Here is a 22,026-nt window from a genome sequence, read left to right as displayed (position 1 = left end):
TAACGATGAAACCAGTCTCTCGTAAGCGTACGAGTAATGTCGGTCCAAGCCGCTTCAATCCAACAATACCGCGGAATCAAGAAAAGACTAAGGAGGGCAGCAAAACGCACATCACCGCCCACAAAACCTTTTGTGTTCTACTCGAGAAGACATCTACGCATGAACCTAGCTCTGATACCACTGTTGGGGAACGTCGCATGGGAAACAAAAATTTTCCTACGCGCACGAAGACCTATCATGGTGATGTTCATCTACGAGAGGGGATGAGCGATCTACGTACCCTTGTAGATCGTACAGCAGAAGCGATTAGAGATCGCGGTTGATGTAGTGGAACGTCCTCACGTCCCTCGATCTGCCCCGCGAACAATCCCGCGATCAGTCCCACGATCTAGTACCGAACGGACGGCACCTCCGCGTTCAGCACACGTACAGCTCGACGATGATCTCGGCCTTCTTGATCCAGCAAGAGAGACGGAGAGGTAGAAGAGTTCTCCGGCAGCGTGACGGCGCTCCGGAGGTTGGTGATGATCTTGTCTCAGCAGGGCTCCGCCCGAGCTCCGCAGAAACGTGATCTAGAGGAAAAACTATGGAGGTATGTGGTCGGGCAGCCGTGAGAAAGTCGTCTCAAATCAGCCCTAAAACCTCCGTATATATAGGTGGGAGGGAGGGGAGGAGGCAGCCTCAAAACCCAAAGGTTTGGCCGAAATTGGAGGTGGAGGAGTCCTACTCCAATCCTACTTGGAGTAGGATTCCACCTTCCCACTTGGAAACTCTTTCCACCTTGTGTTTTTTCCTTCTCAAACCTTATGGGCCTTAGTGGGAACTTATTCCAGCCCACTAGGGGCTGGTTTCTCTCTTCCCATAGCCCATGAGACCCCTTGGGGCGTGACACCCCTCCCGATGGTCACCGGCACCCCTCCCGGCACTCCCGGTACACTACCGATGAGCCCGAAACTTTTCCGGTAATGCCCGGAAACTTTCCGGTAACCAAATGAGGTTATCCTATATATCAATCTTCGTCTCCGGACCATTCCGGAAACCCTCGTGACGTCCGTGATCCCATCCGGGACTCCGAACAACATTCGGTAACCAACCATATAACTCAAATACGCATAAAACATCGTCGAACCTTAAGTGTGCAGACCCTGCGGGTTCGAGAACTATGTAGACATGACCCGAGAGACTCCTCGGTCAATATCCAATAGCGGGACCTGGATGCCCATATTGGATCCTACATATTCTACGAAGATCTTATCGTTTGAACCTCAGTGCCAAGGATTCGTATAATCCCGTATGTCATTCCCTTTGTCCTTCGGTATGTTACTTGCCCGAGATTCGATCGTCAGTATCCGTATACCTATTTCAACCTCGTTTACCGGCAAGTCTCTTTACTCGTTCCGTAATACAAGATCCCGCAACTTACACTAAGTTACATTGCTTGCAAGGCTTATGTGTGATGTTGTATTACCGAGTGGGCCCCGAGATACCTCTCCGTCACACGGAGTGACAAATCCCAGTCTTGATCCATACTAACTCAACTAACACCTTCGGAGATACCTGTAGAGCATCTTTATAGTCACCCAGTTACGTTGCGACGTTTGATACACACAAAGCATTCCTCCGGTGTCAGTGAGTTATATGATCTCATGGTCATAGGAATAAATACTTGACACGCAGAAAACAGTAGCAACAAAATGACACGATCAACATGCTACGTCTATTAGTTTGGGTCTAGTCCATCACATGATTCTCCTAATGATGTGATCCCGTTATCAAGTGACAACACTTGCCTATGGCCAGGAAACCTTGACCATCTTTGATCAACGAGCTAGTCAACTAGAGGCTTACTAGGGACAGTGTTTTGTCTATGTATCCACACAAGTATTGTGTTTCCAATCAATACAATTATAGCATGGATAATAAACGATTATCATGAACTAAGAAATATAATAATAACTAATTTATTATTGCCTCTAGGGCATATTTCCAACATGCCGGACAAGCCTTAACGCTACGCGATTTATCAAGGGGGTCCCCATAACAACCCCGAACGTGTTAGGAGCGATCATTATGGAATCAAACACCGGTAACCAGTAACTAAGGCGGCAATAACGGAACAAGACACCCGGCAAAAGGCTAGGCCTCCCGTCATTTACCTAATAGATAGATACATTCATTAAATAACAGAAGTTAATATAATGATATCAAGCTCATGTCCTCACATGAGTTAAAAACACCTGCAACTAACAATGCTAACATCAGTAGCTGAGCAAGCCTACCTAGCCATGCAAGTTTGCTAGGAAAGAATAAGGTGTTTAGGCTCATGGCATATGAAGAGGCGATATATTTTCAGTGGTAGGAAGCGAGCAATTTGACATGGAATCGAAACTAACATAACAAATCTAGAGATGGGATCAAGGTCATATCATCTTGCCTGTGATATCCTCAGCTTGGAATGGTTCTGGATCGTCCTGCACGTACTCTCCGGACTCCACTTATTCGGTCTCCGCTCCCGGTGCTACCCAACACAAGAATAAAAGCCAATGAACAGCAGCACCACAAAATGCAACAATCACATGATGCATGAGATGAAAGTTGAGCATGCACTACTATTTCTCACACTAGCACAAGCAAGGTAAACTACAACAAGTTCCTGGACAGAACTTTGCACTAAACTATTTGGACATGCTTGGGAATGATATGAACAGATGCATCTTGTAAAAACGGTGCAAAACCATATAAAGAACTTTGCAAACGGAGCTACGGATCAACGGGAATCGACGAAACACGATATGAAGCCCTACGTGAAAGATTCAACCCCACACACTCAATTGGCACAAATCTGGTGTTCCCAGGTTACCAAGACATATATTAACCCAACATGAATGAAAAGGATCAAGGTAGAACACCACAACAACAATTAAGCACAAACTTTGAACAAAATGGCAAAACTACATAATCTGCCAGTTTCTGCATCTTAGCTGTTTGTGAGCAACATGCAATATAGCTACAGGTCTTCAAATATGACAAATAATATATGTGGCTGTTGCCAACCAAGAACACTACAAGCTCCAGCAAGAATCACAGCAAAAGGAATTAAACTCTAGAAGATATAAGGCCACAAACTTTCCCAAAACCATCAGTTCTCAGGGACTTACTGAAAATTCCTGCACCTGAGATTCTGTTTCTGTTCTGAAGCCTTTTGACAGCAACCAAAACACAAGCTACTGGACTCCAACTGACTTGAAAATTGACAGGACGCTTCACAAACATACCAGGTTCAAAACACTAGCACTGAACTAAGTCCAATTCGCAACAGAATGACCAGCACATCCTTATCTACAGGGGAAGAAAATGTTTCCAGCATTCCAGACTTGGTGAAATTTTCAGAGTTCAAAAATCTGGAATTTTCCAGCCACATGCCCACTTTGTCTAGGCATAGTTTGCACACACATGTCCCCAAGAGGTGATTGACACCACTATGGTGTTGAGCACAAACCCCTACCACTAACACACAAAGATCCATGCCCTTGGGCTCCATCTATACCATGGAAACAAGGCCCAAACTTTCAACAAGATGTAAATGCAAATCCATAAGGTATGCTTATAAGATGACAATTACGTAGGAGAGTTTCATGTGCACAATGACAAAGTGACATGGGGGTTTGAACCCCATGTTTGTGTCATGCACGTCAACAACACCAACACACACATTACCTCACTAGCACTAGCATCAAGCCCAACACAAAAGAAACTCTAAGCTAACAAGAGAGTATGCACACCCTCACATATGGGCATGTGATGGTGCACACTCTCACAAGCATCTCTAGGATATTTCTAGTATTCATGTCATCCTCAATATGCAACCACCACAACAATCCACACCCTCACATGCTAACATAGATAGCTATCTAGTGCCACTCATCACCTCAAGACATGTGGTGAGGGGGAGGCATCCACACCCCACTAAATCCATGCAAACAAAAGAAACTACAATATCAACTTAGTCCACCTAAAACTCCCAAAGATGGGCTCCACAAGAGTAGCTAGTGCATCTTATCTCCTTAAGGCACAACACACACAATAAAAACACATCACAAGCACAACTCCTACCAAGTGTTCTTCACACCACTAGATGCAATCCACAACGGTTTACAAGGCTAGCAATATCCATCTATTATCTTGCAAGTGTGCAACTCACACACAAAGGGACCTGCTCCTAACTACACTAGCAAGGAAAAAGTTTATAATGCCATCTTGTTGCCCAAACAGAAGGGAGGGGAAGAACAAAAAATAAAAAAAAGGCAGCAAAGAAAGATAGCAAAACTAATGCCAGGGGTCCTGGGATTCGATCCCTGTACCTCCTGGTTTACCAGACACCATCTAGCCACTGCACCACTTGCACTACTGTCGAGAGGAACATAGCAGGAAACAAAAGAACTTGCTTCGCTGGCCACCGAATAGCAAAAGAAACCAAAAATATGCCGAGAGGGGGATCGAACCCTGAACCTCTCATCAGGCACGCAGGAGATCGACCACTGGGCTACGAAGAGCTATCTGACAGAGGGGGATACTCGAACAGGATAAACTATCTGAAGTCGCCCTCTGTCTGTCTACTGGGAACGACAGTGACAGAGATTGACGCGGACATCCTCGCCGACGTTGCTAGCTGCGCTGCCGGCGACGAGCTCTTGCACACGACGAACAGCTATGTACGCGGGAAGGAATCCCCGCTGCTGCTAGAGCACGCCCGCATGGCGCCCTAGACTGGCAGAGGAACCGCACATGCTCTACGTTGTTGCTCTGTGTCTACCGCGACCGAGGCGACAGGAAGCCACACCACCGGCGACGAGGGGGTTCCCATAACCACGGCGCTGCTGCTGCGAGGGGGGAGGAAGCCCTCCTCTGCGCGGCAGCCCCATAACTCTACACTACTCAGAACTTCCGAAACTACTGCGCCCTTCCATGCTGCTGTTCAAGAACAGAGAAAGCACGCACCCGACGCTGTCTGAGCCGAACCGCGGAGGAGGAAGGAAGGGGGAGGACGCGGCCTCACCTTGGGGGAAGATGGGGCGCTGAACGGGGAGGAGGAGCGCCGAACCGGGGAGGAGGACGCCGAAGAAGCTCCTCCGACGTAGACCGAAGCAGGGAAGGAGTTCGCCCGGTTCGCCCCGTTGACGAGGACGAGCTCGACGGGGGGGTCGCTCCTCGGGGTCCTAACGCCGGGAATAGGACGCGGGGAGCCGCCCCGAGCCCCCGGACATGGCGGCCGGTGCCGGAGATGACGGAACGGCGGGTTGACGGAGGAGGCGCTGCACTCTCTCTCTCTCTCTGCTACCTCTCAGAAGCTACCAGGGAAGAACGAGGGAAGGAGGAAACTGGCGGCGGTGGGGGGAACGGAGAGGGAACCCTAGGGCGGAGGAGGAGGCCCCGGGCTCCTTTTAACGTCTCGGGAGGCGAGCTCGAGCCGCTGGATCAAGGAGAGAGCGATCGAGAGGTGGAGCGTAGGTCGTACAGCATGACGTCGGGAGGAAGAAGAAAATAGCTCGCCAGCGGGCTCTATCACCAGGGGTGGAGACCTACTAGGCCAGCACGGGAGGAAGGCTTAATGGGCCAGGGAAAGAAATAACACACAGGAGGTTTAACCAAATAGATCAACAGGAAAAAAAATGCACCCAGGGAAGAAAATATTACCCAAAAACTACTGGGTTAAAAATTAAAAGGAAAATCCTGCTGGTCATGAGGAATTATGGCCCAATAGAAAAAAATAGGAAAACAATATTTGGAGCTGTTTGAAATAAACGCAAAACAGTAATTAATTTGCTGTTTTGGATTTATTTGCACCTTTTAAAACAAATAACAAGTCAGAAAAAAATACTCCTCCTCATAACCACATTTTATCTAACCACCAGATATTTTAGAATCATTTTTGGGAAGAAGGAATTTTGACATGAATAAACATAGGAGGGAAAAGGAGTTTAAAAAGCAAGAGCTTAAAATGACTAGCACTCACTCCTACATCACACACACCATTATCACATGCATCACAAGGTAGTGCAAAACCACCACCTAACCCTAGCAAGATCACATGCACTCTCAACACCACAACACTACTCCTAGTAAAATCAAATGCAACATGATCATGGCATGCAATCATAAGGTATGGCAAGGAATGATATGTTATGCATGCATGCAAGGGAAGTAAGCACTAAGGAACACACATGAAATCACGGCACAAAATGATATCATCACAATCTCTGACAAGGTGGCCCCACATGGAAGGTTACAAAAAGGGAAAGACCTACACTTGGGGCATTACAGAAAGATACTGCTTTAATGTTACTTTGTTCACTGCCAAGTTCTTATACCAATTTTTAAGACACCATATTATACGGTCGTGATACTCTCACGCTTAATGAAGTTCATGAAGCTTTGAACTCTAAGGAGAAGATGAAATTAATGGTGCCTCTTAATGGTTCAAGTTCATCCCAAGCCGAGCGATTATCTGTTCGTGACAGGAAAATGATAAGAACTCACATAATGGAAACAGTGGCAAAAGTAAGAATGGCCAGAGGGGACGGTCACAATCCAGAGACAAGAAGCAGTCTTGCAGATATTGCAAGAGAGACAGACATGACATCTCAGAATGTTTCAAGTTGCAGAACAAGGAAAAGAGGAACGACACATACAAATCGAAAGGTAACAAACAAGGTGAAAATTCTGCTAATGTTGGTCATGATGATAGTTTCGATGATGCTCTTGTTGTTATTGCTGGATGTGCTGAGACCAATGATGAGTGGGTACTTGACACTGTGTGTACTTTTCATATGTGCCCGCATAAAGATTGGTTTACTACTTTTGATTCTACTACTGTTGTTGGTTCCGTTTTGGGTATTGATAATTCACCATGCAAGGTTGAAGGCATAGGTTCCATTCGAATCAAGATGTTTGATGGCACAATCAGAACTTTGACAGATGTTTGGTATATTTCGAAGATGAAGAGAAATCTTATCTTTGTGAGTCTCATTGATGCAAAGGGATACAAGTATTTAGGTGGAGATAGTGTTTTGAAGGTCACCAAAGGTTCTCTTATTGTGATGAAAGGTGACTTAAGTTCGAGCAATGGTCATTATTACCTTCAAGGTTCTACAGTTACAGGTAACGCTACTCCGGCTATTTCAAAAAATTCTGGTTGTGATGCTTCTAACCTTTGGCCTATGCGCCTTGGACATATGAGTGAACTTGGTTTGGCAGAGTTAAATAAGAGAGGTCTTCTTAAAGGATATGAAACTGGTAAATTGAAATTTTGTGAGCATTATATCTTCGCCAAGAACAAGAGGGTGAAGTTCAATACTTCGACTCATACAACTGAAGGTATTCTTGATTATGTGCATTCTTATTTATGGGGACCATCTCGCAAAAAGTCACTAGGTGGTGCTAGTTACATGTTGACTATTTTTGATGATTATTCGAGAAAGGTTTGGTCTAATTTCTGTTGAAATGCCTTAAAGGCAATAATAAAGTGGTTATTATTATATTTCCTTGTTCATGATAATTGTCTATTATTCATGCTATAATTGTATTAACCGTAAACAGTTATACATGTGTGAATATATAGATCACAATGTGTCCCTGGTGAGCCTCTAGTTGGCTAGCTCGTTGATCAATTGATGATCATAGTTTCCTGATCATGGACATTGGATGTCATAGATAACGGGATCACATCATTAGGAGAATGATCTAATGGACAAGACCCAATCCTAGGCATAGCACTAGATCGTGTTGTTCGTCTGCCAAAGCATTTCTAATGTCAAGTATCATTTCCTTAGACCATGAGATTGTGCAACTCCTGGATACCGTAGGAGTGCTTTGGGTGTATCAAACGTCACAACGTAACTGGGTGATTATAAAGGTGCACTATAGGTATCTCTGAAAGTGTCTATGGGGTTGGCACGAATTGAGACTGGGATTTGTCACTCCGTATGACGGAGAGGTATCTCTGGGACCACTCGATAATACATCATCCTATTGAGCTCAATGTGACTAAGGAGTTAGTCACAGCATCATGTATTGTTGGGGAACGTCGCATGGGAAACAAAAAATTCCTACGCGCACGAAGACCTATCATGGTGATGATCATCTACGAGAGGGATATTAGATCTACGTACCCTTGTAGATCGCTAAGCGAAAGCGTATATAACGCGATTGATGTAGTGGAATGTTTCCGTGATTCAGATCGCCGTAGTCGTACTATCTCATCACGATCCTTCCCGCGAACTTCATCACGATCCGCCCCGCGAACTTCATCACGATCCTTCCCGATATAGTGCCGAACGGACGGCACCTCCGCGTTCAGCACACGTACAGCTCGATGACGATCTCCACCTTCTTGATCCAGCAAGAGGGGCAGAGAGCTAGAAGAGTTCTCCGGCAGCGTGACGGCGTGCCGGTGGTGGTGATGATCTACTCCGGCAGGGCTTCGCCTAAGCTCCGCAGAAATACGATCTAGAGGAAAAACTGCGTGGTATAGGGTCGAGCAGCACGTGGCAAAGTTGTGTCTCAAAAACCCTAAATACCCCTAGTATATATAGGAGGGAGGGAGGGGAGGAGGCAGCCTCAAAACCTCAAGGTTTGGCCGAAATTGGAGGTGGAGGAGTCCTACTCCAATCCTACTTGGAGTAGGATTCCACCTTCCCACTTGGAAACTCTTTCCACCTTGTGTTTTTTCCTTCTCAAACCTTATGGGCCTGAGTGGGAACTTATTCCAGCCCACTAGGGGCTGGTTTATCTCTTATCATAGCCCATGAGACCCCTTGGGGCGTGACACCCCTCCCGATGGTCCCTGGCACCCCTCCCGGCACTCCCTGTACACTACCGATGAGCCCGAAACTTTTCCGGTGACCAAAACATGACTTCCTATATATCAATCTTTACCTCCGGACCATTCTGGAGCTCCTCGTGATGTCCTGGATCTCATGTGGGACTCTGAACAACTTTCGGTTACCAACACCTATAACTCAACTATGCCAAAACGTCACCGAACCTTAAGTGTGCAGTCCCTGCGGGTTCGAGAACTATGTAGACATGACCTGAGACACTTCTCGGTCAATATCCAATAGTGGGACCTAGATGCCCATATTGGATCCTACATATTCTCCGAAGATCTTATCGGTTGAACCTCAGTGTCAAGGATTCATATAATCTCGTATGTCATTCCCTTTGTCCTTCGGTATTTTACTTGCCCGAGATTTGATCGTCGTATCCGCATACCTATTTCAATCTTGTTACCGGCAAGTCTCTTTACTCGTTCCGTAATACAAGATCCCGTGACTTACACTTAGTCACATTGCTTGCAAGGCTTGTGTGTGATGTTGTATTACCGAGTGGGCCCCGAGATACCTCTCCGTCACACGGAGTGACAAATCCCAGTCTCGATTCATACTAACTCAATGAACACATTCGGAGATACCTGTAGAGCATCTTTATAGTCACCCAGTTACGTTGCGACGTTTGATACACACAAAGCATTCCTCCGGTGTTAGTGAGTTATATGATCTCATGGTCATAGGAACAAATACTTGACACGCAGAAAACAGTAGCAACAAAATGACACGATCAACATGCTACGTCTATTAGTTTGGGTCTAGTCCATCACATGATTCTCCTAATGATGTGATCCCGTTATCAAGTGACAACACTTGCCTATGGCCAGGAAACCTTGACCATCTTTGATCAACGAACTAGTCAACTAGAGGCTCGCTAGGGACAGTGTGTTGTCCATGTATTACACATGTATTTGAGTTTCCAGTCAATACAATTCTAGCATGGATAATAAATGATTATTATGAACAAGGAAATATAATAATAATTAATTTATTATTGCCTCTAGGACATATTTCCAATAGTCTCCCACTTGCACTAGAGTCAATAATCTAGTTCACATCACTATGTGATTTTAACGAATCCAACACCCATATAGTTCTAGGGTCTGATCGCGTCTTGCTCGTGAGAGAGGTTTTAGTCAATGGTTTTGAATCTTTCAGATCCATGTGTTCTTTACAAATCTTTATGTCATCTTATAGATGCTGCTACTACGTGCTATTCGGAAATACTCCAAGTATCTACTCTACTGTACGAATCCGTTTTACTACTCATAGTTATTCGGATTACTATCAAAGCTTGCATCAACGTAACCCTTTACAACGAACTGTTCAACCACCTACATAATCGAGAAAAATTTCTTAGTCTATTAATTACTAAGGTTAACTTTGACCGTTGTTCAGTGATTCAATCCTGGATCACTCTCTGTACCTCTTAACAGACTTGTGGCAAGGCACACATCAGGTGCGGTACACAGCATGGCATACTGTAGAGTCTATGGCTAAGGCATAGGGGACGACCTTCGTCCTTTCTCTTTCTTCTCCCGTGGTCGGGCTTTTGAGTCTTACTCATATTCACACCTTACAACACAGCCAAGAACTCCTTCTTTGATGATCTATTTTGAGCTCCTTCAAAAAATTGTCAAGGCATGCATTTCATTTGAAAGTTCTCTTTAGCATTTTTTATCTATCTCCATAGATCTTGATGCTCAATGTTTAAGTAGCTCTATCCAGGTCTTCCTTTGAAAAACCCCTTTCAAACAACCTTTTATGCTTTACAGAAATTCTACATTACTTCCGATCAACAATATGTCAACCACATATATTATCAGAAATTCTATAGTGCTCCCACTCACTTCTTTGGAAATACAAGTTTCTCATAAACCTTGCACAAACCCAAAAGCTTTGATCATCTCATCAAAGCGTATATTCCAACTCCGAGATGCTTGCACCAGTCCATAAAAGGATTGCTGGAGCTTGCATACTTGTTAGTATCCTTAGGATCAACAAAACCTTCTCGTTGTATCACATACAACCTTTCCTCAAGGAAACTGTCGAGGAAACAATGTTTTTACATCCTATGTGCAATATTTCATAAATAATGCAGCAACTACTAACATAATTCCAACAGACTTTTAGCATCGCTACGAGTGAGAAAGTCTCATCATAGCCAACTCTTTGATCTTGTCGGAAACATCTTTGCGACAAGTCGAGCTTTCCTTAATGGTGAATAGTCACCATCATCGTTTGTCTTCCTTTTAAAGATCCATCTTTACTCAATACTCTTATGACCATCAAGTAGTTCTTCCAAAGTCTACACTTTGTTTCCATACATGGATCCTCTCTCAGATTTCATGGCCTCCAGCCATTTGTCGAAATCCGGGCCAACCATCGCTTCTCCATAGCTCGTAGGTTCATTGTTGTTCAACAACATGACCTCCAAGACAGGGTTATCGTACCACTCTATAGTAGTATGTGACCTTGTCTACCTACGAGGTTGGTAATAACTTGATCCGAAGCTCAATGATCACCATAATTAGTTTCTACTTCAATTGGTGTAGGCGCCACAGGAACATCTTCCTACGCCCTGCTACACACTGGTTGAAGTGACGGTTCACTAACCTCATCAAGTTCCACCACCCTCCCACTCAATTCTTTCGAGAGAAACCTTTCCTCGAGAAAGGACCCGTTTCTAGAAACAAACACTTTGCTTCCGAATCTGAGATAGGAGATGTATCCAACTATTTTGGATATCCTATGAAGATGCATTTATCATCTTTGGGTTCGAGCTTATCAGACTGAAACTTTTTCACATAAGCGTCGCAACCCCAAACTTTCAAGAAATGACAACTTAGGTTTCTCCAAACCATAGTCTATACTGTGTCATCTAAACGGAAATACGTGGTGCCCTATTTAAAGTGAATGCGGTTGTCTCTAATGCATAACCCATAAACGATAGTGGCAATTCGATAAGGGACATCATAGTATGCGCTATATCCAATAGGGCGCGGCTATGATGTTTAGACACATCATCACACTATGGTGTTCCAGGTGGCATGAACTGCAAAACAATTTCCACATTATCTTAACTGCATACCAAAACTCGTAACTCAGATATTCATCTCTATGATCATATCGTAGACAGTTTATCCTCTTGTCACAACGATCTTCACTCTAAAATAGATTTGAACTTTTCAATATTTCAGACTTGTGATTCATCAAGTAAATACTCTTGTATCTACTCAAATCGCAATGAAGTAAGAACATAACGATATCCACTGCGTGCCTCAGCACTCATTGGACTGCACACATCAAAAATGTATTACTCCCAACAAGTTACTCTCTTGTTTCATGTGGCATGATTTGCATGTCTCAAGTGATTCAAAATCAAGTGAGTCCAAATGATCCGTCTGCATGGAGCTTCTTCATGCATTTTACACCAACATGACTCAAGTGGTAGTGCCACAACTAAGTGGTACTATCATTATTACTTTGTATATTTTGGCACCAATATTATGAACATGTGTAACACTACGATCGAGATTCAATAACCCATTGAGGATAATCATTCAAGTAAATAGAATAACTATTATTCTCTTTAAATGAATAATCGTATTGCAATAAACACGATCAAATCATGTTCATGCTCAACGCAAACACAAAATAACAATTATTTAGGTTTACCACCAATCCCGATGATAGAGGGAGCGTGCAATGTTTGATCACATCAACCTTGGAAACACTTCCAACATTTATCGTCACCTCGCCTTTAGCTAGTCTCCGTTTATACCGTAGCTTTCATTTTGAGTTACTAATCACTTAGCAACCGAACCGGTATCCAATACCCTCGTGCTACTAGTAGTACTAGTAAAGTACACATCAATATCATGTATATCAAATATACTTCTATCGACTTTGTCAGCCTTCTTATCTACCAAGTATCTAGGGTAGCTCCGACTCAGTGACCGTTCCCCTCATAACAGAAGCACTTAGTCTCGGGTTTGGGTTCAATTTTGGTTTTCTTCATTAGAGTAGCAACTGGTTTGCCATTTAATGAAGTATCCCTTCTAGCCCTTGCCCTTCTCGAAACTAGTGGTTTTACTAACCATCAACAATTGATGCTCCTTCTTGATTTCTACTTTTGCAGTGTCAAACATTGCGAATCACTCAAGGATCATCATATCTATCCTTGATATGTTGTAGTTCATCACGAAGCTTTAGCACCTTAGTGGCAGTGACTTTCGAGAACCATCACTATCTCATCTCGAAGATCAACTCCCACTTGATTCAAGCTATTGTTGTACTCACACAATCTGAGAACATGCTCAATGATTGAGCTTTTCTCCTTTACTTTGTAGATAAAGAATCTTGTCGGAGGTCTCACACCTCTCAACAAGGACACGAGCATGAAACCTCAATTTCATCTCCTAGAACATCTCTTATGTTCCATGACGTTTCAAAACGTCTTCGGCGCCTTGCTTCTAAGCCATTAAGTATTACACACTGAACTATCATGTAGTCATTAAAACGTGTATGTCAGATGTTCGCAACATCCACAGACGACGCTCGAGGTGTAGCACATCGAGTTGTGCATTAAGGACATAAGCCTTCTGCATAGCAATGAGGACAATCCTCAGTTTTACGGACTCATTCCGCAAAGTTGCTACTATCAACTTTCAACTAAATTTTCACTAGGAACATATAAAACAGTAGAGCTATAGCGCAAGCTACATCATAATTCGCAAAGACCATTAGACTATGTTCATGATAATTTGTTCAATTAATCATATTACTTAAGAACTCCCACTCAAAAAGTACATCCCTCTAGTCATTTGAGTGGTACATGATCCAAATCCACTAACTCAAGTCCGATCATCACGTGAGTTGAGAATAGTTTCAGTGGTAAGCATCTCCATGCTAATCATATCAACTATACGATTCATGCTCGACCTTTCGGTCTCTTGTGTTCCGAGGCCATGTCTGCACATGCTAGGCTCGTCAAGTTTAACCCGAGTGTTCCGCGTGTGCAACTGTTTTGCACCCGTTGTATCTGAACGTTGAGTCTATCACACCCGATCATCACGTGGTGTCTCGAAATGACGAACTGTCGCAACGGTGCATAGTCGGGGAGAACACAATTTCATCTTGAAATTTTAGTGAGAGATCACCTCATAATGCTACCGTCGTTCTAAGAAAAATAAGGTGCATAAAAGGATTAACATCACATGCAATTCATAAGTGACATGATATGGCCATCATCATGTGCTTCTTGATCTCCATCACGAAAGCACCGGCACGATCTTCTTGTCACTGGCGCCACACCATGATCTCCATCATCATGATCTCCATCAATGTGTCACCATCGAGGTTGTCGTGCTACTTATGCTATTACTACTAAAGCTACGTCCTAGAAATATAGTAAACGCATCTACAAACACAAATGTTAGTTTAAAGATAACCATATAGTTCCTGCCGGTTGCCGTACCATCGACGTGCAAGTCGATATTAACTATTACAACATGATCATCTCATACATCCAATATATCACATCACGTCACTGGCCATATCATATCACAAGCATACCCTGCAAAAACAAGTTAGACGTCCTCTAATTTGTTGTTCGATGTTTTACATGGCTGCTATGGGTATCTAGTAGATCGCATCTTACTTACGCAAAAACCACAACGGAGATGTGCAAATTGCTATTTAACCTCTCCAAGGACCGCCTCGGTCAAAACCAATTCAACTAAAGTTGAAGAAACCGACACCCGCCAGTCATCTTTATGCAACGAGGTTGCATGTCAATCGATGAAACCAGTCTTTCGTAAGCGCATGAATAATGTCGGTCCGGGCCGCTTCAATCCAACAATACCGCTGAATCGAGAAAAGACTAAGGAGGGCAGCAAATCGAACATCACCGTCCACAAAACCCTTTGTGTTCTACTCGATATAACATCTACGCATGAACCTAGCTCATGATGCCACTGTTGGGGAACGTCGCATGGGAAACAAAAAAATTCCTTCGCGCACGAAGACCTATCATGGTGATGATCATCTACGAGAGGGGGATTCGATCTAGGTACCCTTGTAGATCGCTAAGCGGAAGCGTATATAACGCGGTTGATGTAGTGGAACGTTTCCGCGATTCATGATCTGTCCCGCGAACTTCATCACGATCCGACCCGCGAACTTCATCACGATGCGTCCCGCGAACTTCATCACGATCCTTCCCGATCTAGTGCCGAACGGACGGCACCTCCGCGTTCAGCACACGTACAACTCGATTACGATCTCCACCTTCTTGATGCAGCAAGAGGGGGCGGAGAGGTAGAAGAGTTCTCCGGCAGCGTGACGGCGCGCCGGTGGTGGTGATGATCAACTCCAGCAGGGCTTCGCCTAAGCTCCGCAGAAATACGATATAGAGGAAAAACCGCGTGGTATAGGGTCGAGCAGCACGTGACAAAGTTGTGTCTCAAAAACCCTTAATACCCTAGTATATATAGGAGGGAGGGAGGGGAGGAGATAGCCTCGAAACCTCAAGGTTTGGCCGAAATTGGAGGTGGAGCAGTCCTACTCCAATCCTACTTGGAGTAGGATTCCACCTTCCCACTTGGAAACTCTTTCACCTTGTGTTTTTTCCTTCTCAAACCTTATGGGCCTTAGTGGGAACTAATTCCAGCCCACTAGGGGCTGGTTTATCTCTTCCCATAGCCCATGAGACCCCTTGGGGCGTGACACCCCTCCCGATGGTCCCCGGCACCCCTCCCGACACTCCCGGTACACTACCGATGAGCCCGAAACTTTTCCGGTGACCAAAACAGGACTTCCTATATATCAATATTTGTTGGAATTATGCCCTAGAGGCAATAATAAATATAGTTATTATTATAATTCCTGTATCAAGATAATAGTTTATTATCCATGCTATAATTGTATTGAATGAAGACTCATTTACATGTGTGGATACATAGACAAAACACCGTCCCTAGCATGCCTCTAGTTGGCTAGCCAGTTGATCAATGATAGTCAGTGTCTTCTGATTATGAACAAGGTGTTGTTGCTTGATAACTGGATCACGTCATTGGGAGAATCACATGATGGACTAGACCCAAACTAATAGACGTAGCATGTTGATCGTGTCATTTTGTTGCTACTGTTTTCTGCGTGTCAAGTATTTATTCCTATGACCATGAGATCATATAACTCACTGACACCGGAGGAATGCTTTATGTGTATCAAACGTCGCAACGTAACTGGGTGACTATAAAGATGCTCTACAGGTATCTCCGAAGGTGTTAGTTGAGTTAGTATGGATCAAGACTGGGATTTGTCACTCCGTGTGACGGAGAGGTATCTCGGGGCCCACTCGGTAATACAACATCACACACAAGCCTTGCAAGCAATGTAACTTAGTGTAAGTTGCGGGACCTTGTATTACGGAACGAGTAAAGAGACTTGCCGGTAAACGAGATTGAAATAGGTATGCAGATACTGACGATCGAATCTCGAGCAAGTAACATACCGAAGGACAAAGGGAATGACATACGGGATTATACGAATCCTTGGCACTGAGGTTCAAACGATAAGATCTTCGTAGAATATGTAGGATCCAATATGGGCATCCAGGTCCCGCTATTGGATATTGACCGAGGAGTCTCTCGGGTCATGTCTACATAGTTCTCGAACCCGCAGGGTCTGCACACTTAAGGTTCGACGTTGTTTTATGCGTATTTGAGTTATATGGTTGGTTACCGAATGTTGTTCGGAGTCCCGGATAAGATCACGGACGTCACGAGGGTTTCCGGAATGGTCCGGAAACGAAGATTGATATATAGGATGACCTCATTTGATTACCGGAAGGTTTTCGGAGTTACCGGGAATGTACCGGGAATGACGAATGGGTTCCGGGAGTTCACCGGGGGGGCAACCCACCCCGGGGAAGCCCATAGGCCTTGGGGGAGACACACCAGCCCTTAGTAGGCTGGTGGGACAGCCCACAAGTGCTCTATGCGCCAAGAGAAGAAAAATCAAGAGGAAAAGAAAAAAAAGGGAGGAGGTGGGAAGGGAGGAGGACTCCCTCCCACCAAACCTAGTCCAACTCGGTTTGGGGGGGGGAGAGTCCTCCCCCTTGGCTCGGCCGACCCCCTTGAGGGTCCTTGGACCCCAAGGCAAGGCCCCCTCCCTCCCACCTATATATACGGAGGTTTTAGGGCTGATTTGAGACGACTTTTCCACGGCAGCCCGACCACATACCTCCACGGTTTTTCCTCTAGATCGCGTTTCTGCGGAGCTCGGGCGGAGCCCTGCTGAGACAAGGTCATCACCAACCTCCGGAGCGCCGTCATGCTGCCGGAGAACTCTTCTACCTCTCCGTCTCTCTTGCTGGATCAAGAAGGCCGAGATCATCGTCGAGCTGTACGTGTGCTGAACGCGGAGGTGCCGTCCGTTCGGTACTAGATCGTGGGACTGATCGCGGGATTGTTCGCGGGGCGGATCGAGGGACGTGAGGACGTTCCACTACATCAACCGCGTTCTCTAACGCTTCTGCTGTACGGTCTACAAGGGTATGTAGATCACTCATGCCCTCTCGTAGATGGACATCACCATGATAGGTCTTCGTGCGCGTAGGAAAATTTTTGTTTCCCATGCGACGTTCCCCAAGAGTGGCATCATGAGCTAGGTTCATGCGTAGATGTCTTCTCGAGTAGAACACAAAAGTTTTTGTGGGCGGTGATGTGCGTTTTGCTGCCCTCCTTAGTCTTTTCTTGATTCCGCGGTATTGTTGGATTGAAGCGGCTTGGACCGACATTACTCGTACGCTTACGAGAGACTGGTTTCATCGTTACGAGTAACCCCCTTTGCTCAAAGATGGCTGGCAAGTGACGGTTTCTCCAACTTTAGTTGAATCGGATTTGACCGAGGAGGTCCTTGGATGAGGTTAAATAGCAACTCATATATCTCCGTTGTGGTGTTTGCGTAAGTAAGATGCGATCCTACTAGATACCCTTGGTCACCACGTAAAACATGCAACAACAAAATTAGAGGACGTCTAACTTGTTTTTGCAGGGTATGATTGTGATGTGATATGGCCAACGATGTGATGTGATATATTGGATGTATGAGATGATCATGTTGTAATAGAAATATCGACTTGCACGTCGATGGTACGACAACCGGCAGGAGCCACAGGGTTGTCTTTATACTAACGTTTGTGCTTGCAGAAGCGTTTACTATTTTGCTAGGATGTAGCTTTAGTAGTAATAGCATAAGTAGCACGACAACCCCGATGGCAACACGTTGATGGATGATCATGGTGTGGCGTCGGTGACAAGAAGATCGTGACGGTGCTTTTGTGATGGAGATCAAGAAGCACGTGATGATGGCCATATCATGTCACTTATGAATTGCATGTGATGTTAATCCTTTTATGCACCTTATTTTGCTTAGAACGACGGTAGCATTATGAGGTGATCTCTCACTAAAATTTCAAGACGAAATTGTGTTCTCCCCGACTGTGACCGTTGCTACAGTTCGTCGTTTCGAGACACCACGTGATGATCGGGTGTGATAGACTCAACGTTCACATACAACGGGTGCAAAACAGTTGCGCATGTGGAACACTCGGGTTAAGCTTGACGAGCCTAGCATGTGCAGACATGGCCTCGGAACACATGAGACCGAAAGGTCGATCGTGAATCATATAGTTGATATGATTAGCATAGGGATGCTTACCACTGAAACTATACCCAACTCACGTGATGATCGGACTTGGGATAGTGTAAGTGGATCATGAACCACTCAAATGACTAGAGAGATGTACTTTTTGAGTGGGAGTTTAGCATATAATTTGATTAAGTTGAACTCTAATTATCTTGAACATAGTCTAAGTCCACTTTGAATATATTTGTGTTGTAGATCATGGCTCACGCGACAGTCATCCTGAATTTTAATACGTTCCTAGAGAAAGCTAAGTTGAAAGATGATGGAAGCAACTTTGTAGACTGGGCTCGTAATCTTAAGCTAATCTTACAAGCTGGGAAGAAGGATTATGTCCTTAATGCTGCGCTAGGAGATGAACCACCCGCTACGGCTGATCAGGATGTTAAGAACGCTTGGTTAGCACGTAAGGAGGACTACTCAATAGTTCAATGTGCAGTCTTGTATGGCTTAGAACCGGGACTTCAACGTCGCTTTGAGCGTCATGGAGCATTTGAGATGTTCCAGGAGTTGGAGTTTATCTTTCAGAAGAACGCCCGGATCGAGAGGTATGAGACCTCCGATAAATTCTATGCTTGCAAGATGGAGGAAAACTCGTCTGTCAGTGAACATGTGCTCAAAATGTCTGGGTACTCAAACCGTCTAGCTGAGCTGGGGATTGAACTCACGCAAGAAGCTATCACTGACAGAATCCTTCAATCACTGCCGCCAAGCTATAAAGGCTTTGTGTTGAACTACAACATGCAAGGGATGAACAAGTCTCCCGGCGAGTTGTTTGCGATGCTGAGAGTCGCAGAGTCTGAACTCCGTAAAGAGCATCAAGTGTTGATGGTGAGCAAGACCACTAGTTTCAAGAGAAACGGCAAAGGCAAGAAGGGCAATTCGAAGAAGAGCGGCAAGCCTGTTGCCAATCCGCCGAAGAAACCCAAGGCTGGACCTAAGCCTGAAACAGAGTGCTTCTATTGCAAGGGTATGGGTCACTGGAAGCGCAATTGCCCCAAGTATCTGGCAGATAAGAAGGCGGGCAAAGAAAAATCAGGTATATTTGATATACATGTTATTGATGTGTACTTAACCGGCTCTCGTGGTAGTGCCTGGGTATTCGATACCGGTTCTGTTGCTCACATTTGCAACTCGAAGCAGGAACTGCGGGATAGACGAAGGCTGGCAAAAGACGAAGTGACAATGCGCGTAGGAAATGGTTCCAAGGTTGATGCAATCGCCGTCGGCACAGTGTCACTTCAGCTACCATCAGGATTAGTGATGAACTTAAATCGTTGTTATTTAGTGCCTGCGTTGAGCATGAACATTATCTCTGGGTCTTGTTTATTGCGAGACGGTTACTCTTTTAAGTCTGAGAATAATGGTTGTTCTATTTCTATGAGTAATATCTTTTATGGTCATGCACCGAATGTGAGAGGATTGTTCATATTGAATCTTGATAGCGATACGCATATACATAACACTGAGACCAAAAGAGTTAGAGTAAACAAAGATAGCGCCATATTTTTGTGGCTCTGCCGCTTGGGTCATATTGGTGTAAAGCGCATGAAGAAACTCCATGCTGATGGACTTTTGGAGTCACTTGACTTTGATTCACTTGACACGTGCGAACCATAACTCATGCGCAAGATGACTAAGACTCCGTTCTCCGAAACAATGGAACGTGCAAGTGACTTGTTGGAAATCATACATACCGATGTGTGTGGTCCAATGAGCGTAGAGGCACGCGGCGGATATCGTTATTTTCTCACCTTCACTGACGATTTAAGTAGATATGGTTATGTCTACTTGATGAAGCACAAGTCTAAAACATTTGAAAAGTTCAAGCAATTTCAGAGTGAAGTGGAAAATCATCGTAACAAGAAGATCAAGTTCCTACGGTCTGATCGTGGGGGTGAATATCTGAGCTTCGAGTTTGGTGCTCACTTAAGACAATGTGGAATTGTTTCGCAGTTAACACCGCCTGGAACACCACAGCGTAATGGTGTGTCCGAACGTCGTAATCGTACTTTGTTAGAGATGGTGCGATCTATGATGTCTCTTACTGATTTGCCGTTACCATTTTGGGGTTATGCATTAGAAACAGCTGCATTCACTTTAAATAGGGCACCATCAAAATCCGTTGAGACGACACCATACGAACTGTGGTATGGCAAAAGGCCAAAGTTGTCGTTTCTTAAAGTTTGGGGATGTGATGCTTATGTCAAAAAGCTTCAGCCTGAAAAGCTGGAACCCAAAGCGGAAAAGTGCGTCTTCATAGGTTACCCAAAAGAGACAGTTGGGTACACCTTCTATCTCAAATCCGAGGGCAAAGTGTTTGTTGCTAAGAACGGAGCTTTTCTCGAGAAGGAGTTTCTCTCGAGAGAATTGAGTGGGAGGAAGATAGAACTTGACGAGGTTGTCGAACCTCTCATCCCTCTGGATGGTGGCGCAGGGCAAGGGGAAACCTCTGTCGTTGTGACGCCGGTTGAGGAGGAAGTTAATGATGATGATCATGAAACTCCAGTTCAAGTTTCTGTTGAACCACGCAGGTCGACGAGATCACGCGCTGCTCCAGAGTGGTACGGTAATCCCGTCTTATCAATCATGTTGTTAGACAACAATGAACCTGCAAATTATGAAGAAGCAATGGTGGGCCCAGATTCCAACAAATGGCTAGAAGCCATGAAATCCGAGATAGGATCCATGTATGAGAACAAAGTGTGGACTTTGGAGATACTACCTGAGGGCCGCAAGGCTATTCAGAACAAATGGATCTTTAAGAAGAAGACGGACGCTGACGGTAATGTGACCGTTTATAAAGCACGACTTGTGGCAAAGGGTTTTTCACAAGTTCCAGGAGTTGACTACGATGAGACTTTCTCACCCGTAGCGATGCTTAAGTCCGTCAGAATCATGTTAGCAATAGCTGCATTTTTCGATTATGAAATCTGGCAGATGGATGTCAAAACGGCGTTCCTTAACGGTTTCCTTAAGGAAGAGTTGTATATGATGCAACCCGAAGGTTTTGTCGATCCTAAAAATGCTGACAAGGTGTGCAAGCTCCAGCGATCCATTTATGGACTGGTGCAAGCATCTCGGAGTTGGAACAAACGCTTTGATGAGGTGATCAAAGCATTTGGGTTTATACAAGTGGTTGGAGAATCTTGTATTTACAAGAAAGTGAGTGGGAGCTCTGTGGCGTTTCTAATATTATATGTGGATGACATATTACTGATTGGAAACAACGTAGAGCTTTTGGAGAGCATAAAAGGTTACTTGAATAAAAGTTTCTCTATGAAGGACCTAGGAAAAGCTGCTTACATTCTAGGCATTAAGATCTATAGGGATAGATCGAAACGCCTGATAGGACTTCCACAAAGCACATTCCTTGATAAAGTTTTGAAAAGGTTCAAAATGGAACAGTCCAAGAAAGGGTTCTTGCCAG

Source organism: Hordeum vulgare, chromosome 5H (assembly GCF_904849725.1).
Source record: "Hordeum vulgare subsp. vulgare chromosome 5H, MorexV3_pseudomolecules_assembly, whole genome shotgun sequence".
Taxonomy (NCBI): Eukaryota; Viridiplantae; Streptophyta; class Magnoliopsida; order Poales; family Poaceae; genus Hordeum; species Hordeum vulgare.
This window is presented reverse-complemented; position numbering follows the sequence as displayed.